The sequence below is a fragment of the Ailuropoda melanoleuca genome, chromosome 5 (genome assembly GCF_002007445.2).
Source record: "Ailuropoda melanoleuca isolate Jingjing chromosome 5, ASM200744v2, whole genome shotgun sequence".
In the NCBI taxonomy this organism is placed as follows: domain Eukaryota; kingdom Metazoa; phylum Chordata; class Mammalia; order Carnivora; family Ursidae; genus Ailuropoda; species Ailuropoda melanoleuca.
In genome coordinates, this window is record NC_048222.1 from 90,573,359 (window position 1) to 90,579,691 (window position 6,333).

Sequence of the window (6,333 nt, forward strand, 5' to 3'; positions counted from 1 at the left end):
GTCCAAGAACAGCTATGCTAATGGATGAAGTAGCTCAACGCTGCTCAAAACATATTGCTGTTACCAACAACGTAAAATCCTATTTACTTTTGCTTAAAAGTGTGTGATATTGACTTTGCTTTCCCCTGGACTGTAATTAACAACATTCTCAACTGCTTACAAGATTCAATTTTAATCACACAACACAGAGAAACTGGCTATTGCATTTGATTTTTTTCTTATGTGTTCTTGGCATCTAATCACTGATTAAAACTAAGGAAATGGCTCTTTTCACCATGATCCGTGGACATTTATTTTCTTGGGTTGTTTAGTCTATAAAGATCCCCGCCTTCCTTCCATGTTGGATCTTACTTCTAAATTTCTATAGACATGGAATAAAACCAAGAAACAGTATTTCTTGTCAAGAGGAACAGTTTATTCCAGATAATTAAATGCAAGAATGTTCAAAGAAAACTCTGCAAGGAGCATAAATTAGGTTCCTTCAAGGGATATAGGTCGTTCCTCATGAATGGATACTGACAAAACAATTTTGTGGGAAGCTTTGAAAAGTCATTAATAGTTTTGAAACTTTTGAAAACTAGCACATTTTGTAGAAGAAAGCAACAAGGTTTAATTTTGTGTTTTTAAAATGTACTCCAGANGAAATGTACTCCAGATATTCACAAGTGTTTCATCTTTATATTTGACAGTATTTTTGAGCTTGCATCTAAGATTTCTGCACATATACTCTTACGAAAGCTAAGGTAGATTTTTCTTTTTTCCACACATTTGCCCAAATGCCATTTGCGGAAACAAATAATACAGTGTAAATATCAAAATAGAATAAGTTTAGAAAAACAAAAGGTATCTTTCCAATGATTATGGAACCTCTCTGTTATTTATAGTTATTACATAGAACTGTACTATGTAATAGCACCAGAGTCAGATTCTAAACTCCAGGAAGGCAATGACACTTTATTTTATTCACTGATTTTATCTTCTCCCTTAGAACTGGAAAATAATAAATAATCAGAGAGCAAAAATAATTTGGCGATTCCAACCTAAATTATTTTGCTCCCTGATTTATTTATTACTAGGTTGGAATTCCTAAATTATTTTGCATGGCAGATTGCTACTTGCGTTTGGAAATTAACTAACAAAATTAAAGCTTAGGAAATTGAACCATAATAAAAATGATTAAGAAAATGGACTCCAGCAGCAGGTGGTTTGGGTTTGAGTCTGGCGTCTGACAGTTCCTGGCTGGGAGACTAGTCTCATAGCCTTTCTTCATCTGTACATTGAGGTAAAGAATTATACCTGTATCAGGAAAATTACAATGTTTGAATAGTGACTGGCATAGAGTAATTACTTTATTAGAGATCATGGTGAATATTATTGTTATTATTCTATGATTCTGGACTTTGTGTAGGTATTAAGGACTCATGCAAATATACCAATGTCATAATGTTTTAGAATCCATGGGACAAAGACATTCAGACTGGCTTTGAATCTGCAAGTGAAGAAAAAAAATATCTTGCAGCAGCAAATCTGGTTATGAATTTGCTTATCTGCCTCGCTACCTTATCTATCACTTTCCCACCCCCCTCCATCACCCTTCCTTTCTAGCATACCTGATCCTCCTACAAACAACACACACACACACACACACACAATTATGATTGAATCTGGCACACATCGATACACACTTACATTATGATCCCATATTCTGAACTACTAGTTTTCAAACTTTTCTGTGATTTCCTGTGTCTACCTACATCTCTTGCTGGTGTTTCTGCATGACACATCTCTGTTTGCCATTTTTCAAGCTTCAGTTCTTAGGCTACGTACTCTTACCCCGATTATATAAGTATGACAGAGATTTAACACATTGTATGTAGCTACATTATGTTCGTACCATGACTGTGTCTTTATAGTTTGTAAGTTACATGAGAACAGAGACTGTATCTATTTTCATTTTCCAGTGGCCAATCTACCATGTATCATCGTACCATTTACCATACCTGGCACGTTAAAAAGTGTTCCATAACATTTGCCTAAAAACACCCTTCTTCTCTTTCTCTCTCCATAGCGTCTCTTCTTACTTCCTTATTTCCTCCCATCTTTTTTTCCTCATTTCCTTCTATAAATGGACTCGATACAATAATTAAGTACAATAAAAAATGAAACTAAATATATGAAATATATTACAGTTGTTATTAATATTAATCTTTTCTTCCATAATATTTAAAAGTTACTTAAATTTAGGTCTTATTAAAGGACAAATGAGGAGCACAGAGTACCAATAAAACTAGACATTATATATTAAACATTACTATTGAGTCATATTAAAAAATTGTTCATTTTGTGTATGTTCAGAAGAAGGAAAAAGAAGCAGAATTATATGTTCTATATCTCAGCTGTGTAAAACTTTCTCTTTTTATCAACTTAAAACAATGTAACATAGTATTTCTTGCTTTATATCAGATTATTCTAGGTGGAATCTTATTCTCTTAAAAATGTTCTGGTGATTTGAGCTACAAGGTGCAATTAGGTGAGAACATCTTGTGCATTTCCTTATGAGTTTCATTCCTGTAGTCCTCACTTGAGCAATAGCTTTTTGTGTTTTTTAAAGAATAAGATAGCTGTAGTGCAAAACAGTAGGCAATGTAGGGTTATTGGGAAGGTGAAGAATTGTGAAACTGTATGTGTTTGTACATACATGCATGCATGCTTCTTGAGAATTATTCTCCTTTCAAATTGAGTTTTGTTAAATCATAAAATAAATTAAATACAGAGGATTATCATATTTTATTACTTAAAGTGCCTATATTATTTAGTGGCTTGCTTAATATATAATGAAGAAGATGAATTTCAACCATACAACTTTTTGTTTTTTCTTTTGATTTTGATGGATATATTTTAATGCAATTTCCTGAATATCAACTCAATTCTCTTCATACTTTTACATGTAAGTGTCTTATTTTACCTCATTTTTTTAATGTGTGGACTTGATACAACTATGGTAATTTGATCTTTGCTGGTAGGGTGCTAAAACGGTGTCAAATAACATTCTAAGTTATTAAAAAGACTATAATTTGAAGTTTTTAATTTTTGGCTGCTGAAATCTGAAGTCACCCTTTTCTGACTTCCTATTTATATATTTTATCTATTATATTGCCTAGTGGAAAAAAAGTCTCACAGTGAGGCATGAGCTTACTAATTAGCGGACACCTCATAAAAGCAGTTTGCCCCTTTTTAAAAACTTGTTTATTCTGTAGATTGCTTATTGTGGAAGAGTGTATTAGCAGTCATGCAGATTATACTTTTTGTATTGGTTTCTATCGTATAGTTTAAGGGTGATTTAAAATTTTCTCTTGTGTGTCGTTTATTATAATTAGAGCTATAAAATGCACAACTCTTTATAAGATTACCTGTGTCATAAAATTTTATTGTTATTTATTTTAATGTAAGTTTTAATGCCCAACCACATTTTCCCATGGTTGCATTTATTGATAGTTCTTGCTTTTTGACAACTGTAGTCTAAGGGAAGAGAGAATGAACTTATGCGTGTCCTACATCACATGCAAATTAGAAGCAAAACATTGTTGTTGACTTTATTTCTCTTCTTTGTCATAAGGAAAAATATTATTGCAATGTAATTTTTTTTCCAACTACCAAATTAGCTAAAAACTTTCAGACATTTGAAGTTGTGACATTTTATTATTCATTGGATTCACACCATTTTATCGGGAAAAAACTGCACACATAGATGCATGAGGTTTGGGAGACGTGTGTCTAACTGCATCTCCCATATTACATCAATCAGTGCTGTGCAAGGTACAGGCCATGGCTGGATGCTGGTTTGTAGCCTGTGTGGAAGAGGTTCAAAAATTGGGAATAAGGATTGAAAAAAATGCCATAGCAATTGGAGAGAAAAAAAATTACATTAACTTTAATAGTAATGAATTTGAGTTTGTATTTTATGTGCCTGTTCTTATTTCAGCTTTCAAGCAATTCGTCTTATTGTCTTTTACAAAAGGTTTGTTCTGCAGGTGATTTGGAAACATAAAACTGATTCTTCACCACAGATAGTTTTTGAAGCACGTCTCTATAGTACAGGCATACACAGCGAGGTTTACTGAATCCTGAAATTAAAGAATGGATGAGATTTGAAAGTCCTTTCCTTGAAAATGTTTACAATAGAATAATGAAGTGTCAAATGAGGAAAAGAGTTTCCAGCACCCCACTGTGGTATAGAACTTCTAGAAGGCCCCCAGCGACCCCCATACATGGTAAATTTGGGCTGGACTTAGTGACTCACTTCCAAGAAATACAATAGTACAATAGTGATGCCATTCTGAAATTAACTTTAAAAATGGCCACCTTCTCTATTAGACATCTTCTCTCGCTGAAGCTCTCAGTCCAAAGGTTAGGAAAGAGAGAAAACTTAGGGGGAACCTGGGTGGCTCAGCGTTAAGTGTCTGCCTTCCGCTCAGGGCGTGATCCCAGGGTCCTGGGATCAAGCCCCACATCAGGCTCCTCTGCTGGGAGCCTGCTTCTTCCTCTCCCACTCCCCCTGCTTGTGTTCCCTCTCTTGCTGGCTGTCTCTCTCTCTGTCAAATGAATAAATAAAATCTTTAAGAAGAAAGAAAAAGAGAGAGAGAGAGAGAGAAAGAAAGAAAGAAAGAAAGAAAAAGAAAGAAAAAAAAAACTTGGCAAAAACTACGTGAAAGATCAGATGGTCCTCCCTTGGTCAAGAATGTAGCCCTGGTTGGCACCTTGACTGCAACCTTGCGAGAGATTCTTGACCTTTGGAAACTGTCGGAATAAACAGCCACTAAATTGTGGCATAATTTAATATGCAGCCATAGACAACTAATATGTCCTTGTTGAAAAAGAGGACAAAGGTATCTCCTTTGCTACCAGTGCACAGGGAATCAAGTGGATTCCTGAGGACTGTTTTTTTAGCCACTATCTTCCATATAATCTCTGACTACGGACTGTAACTCTCTGGTATACCGGGCTATTTTTTAAAAACTACTGTGTTGACATTTTTGATGGTATTATTGTTACATCAGTGTTTTAAGACATCTGAGATCTAAAGCTTAAATATTGGGACAAGCCCCAAGATACATATATTACACTAATTTTTTAATTGAGCAAATGTTCGTTTTTTTTTACAAAGTTTTCTTTCTCTGTAATGCTGAAAAGGAAAGAGAAGATAATAGTCACAAAGCAAAGCTGGTAGGGCCTGAATAAATCATACGTTAGGTCCAAGATTTCACAAACCAGTGAGCTATGAATGTAAACACTCTTACTGTAGATAATAGCAACTATGCATTAGAATCTCCATGTATATATGATGAAATCAAATGATAATAATAATAGTAGAAGCTAATTAAAAAATTGCCTTCAAAACAAAAATGAAAATTCAAAATGAGCAAAACAGCTTCCAGTTTGTGTTTAAAAATAGATATTTTCAAAAATGTTGTCACAAGTATTAACCATGATAAAGGACCCAGTTGAAGTTACTGGAATTAATTTATAAATATATTCTCCCTACTACTTAATCTGAAGAGGTTATTTTTGCTGTGAGAGAGAAAAAAAGCACAGAAATAGATTCTTGACTCAATAACGAATTAACTAACACATTTTGTTTCTTAAGATAGCACATTCTAAAAAGAATAGTTTGCTTTCATTTATGATCAACTTTTCTTTATTTTACACAGTATTTAACTTATATTTTGAATAGTACTACATTTTCATTGACGATAAATGCTAATGATTTATATCAGACTGATAATATGTTTAACATTTTCATATTATATAAATTTATTCTTATTTATATTTGATATGATGAACAATTCTCATATTTGTACTATATTCAATATTTAGTTAAGTCTTTTTTAATTTTTATTTATTTATTTATTTATTTTTTAAGATTTTATTTATTATTTATTTGACAGAGAGAGACAGCGAGAGAGGAAACACAAGCAGGGGGAGTAGGAGAAGGAAAAGCAGACTTCCCACCTAGCAGGGAGCCTGATGCAGGGCTCGATCCCAGGACACTGATATCATGACCTGAGCTGAAGGCAGAGGCTTCAGGACTGACCCACCCAGGCGCCCCAAGTCGTTTTTTTTAATTACAAATTATGAACACTCAGAAAATGCTGTTATAAATACCAAAAGGATATGAAATAAATAGGGAAACATGAATATTTTATTATGTATATTATTGGCTACTATTTTACTATTAATATTTTACTGTTTTGCTCCAATGAGTACAATAACTATAGTTTTGGTTTACTAAGCTGAGAAGTGTTCTAGAATTACAGGCACTTTTATGATACCTAC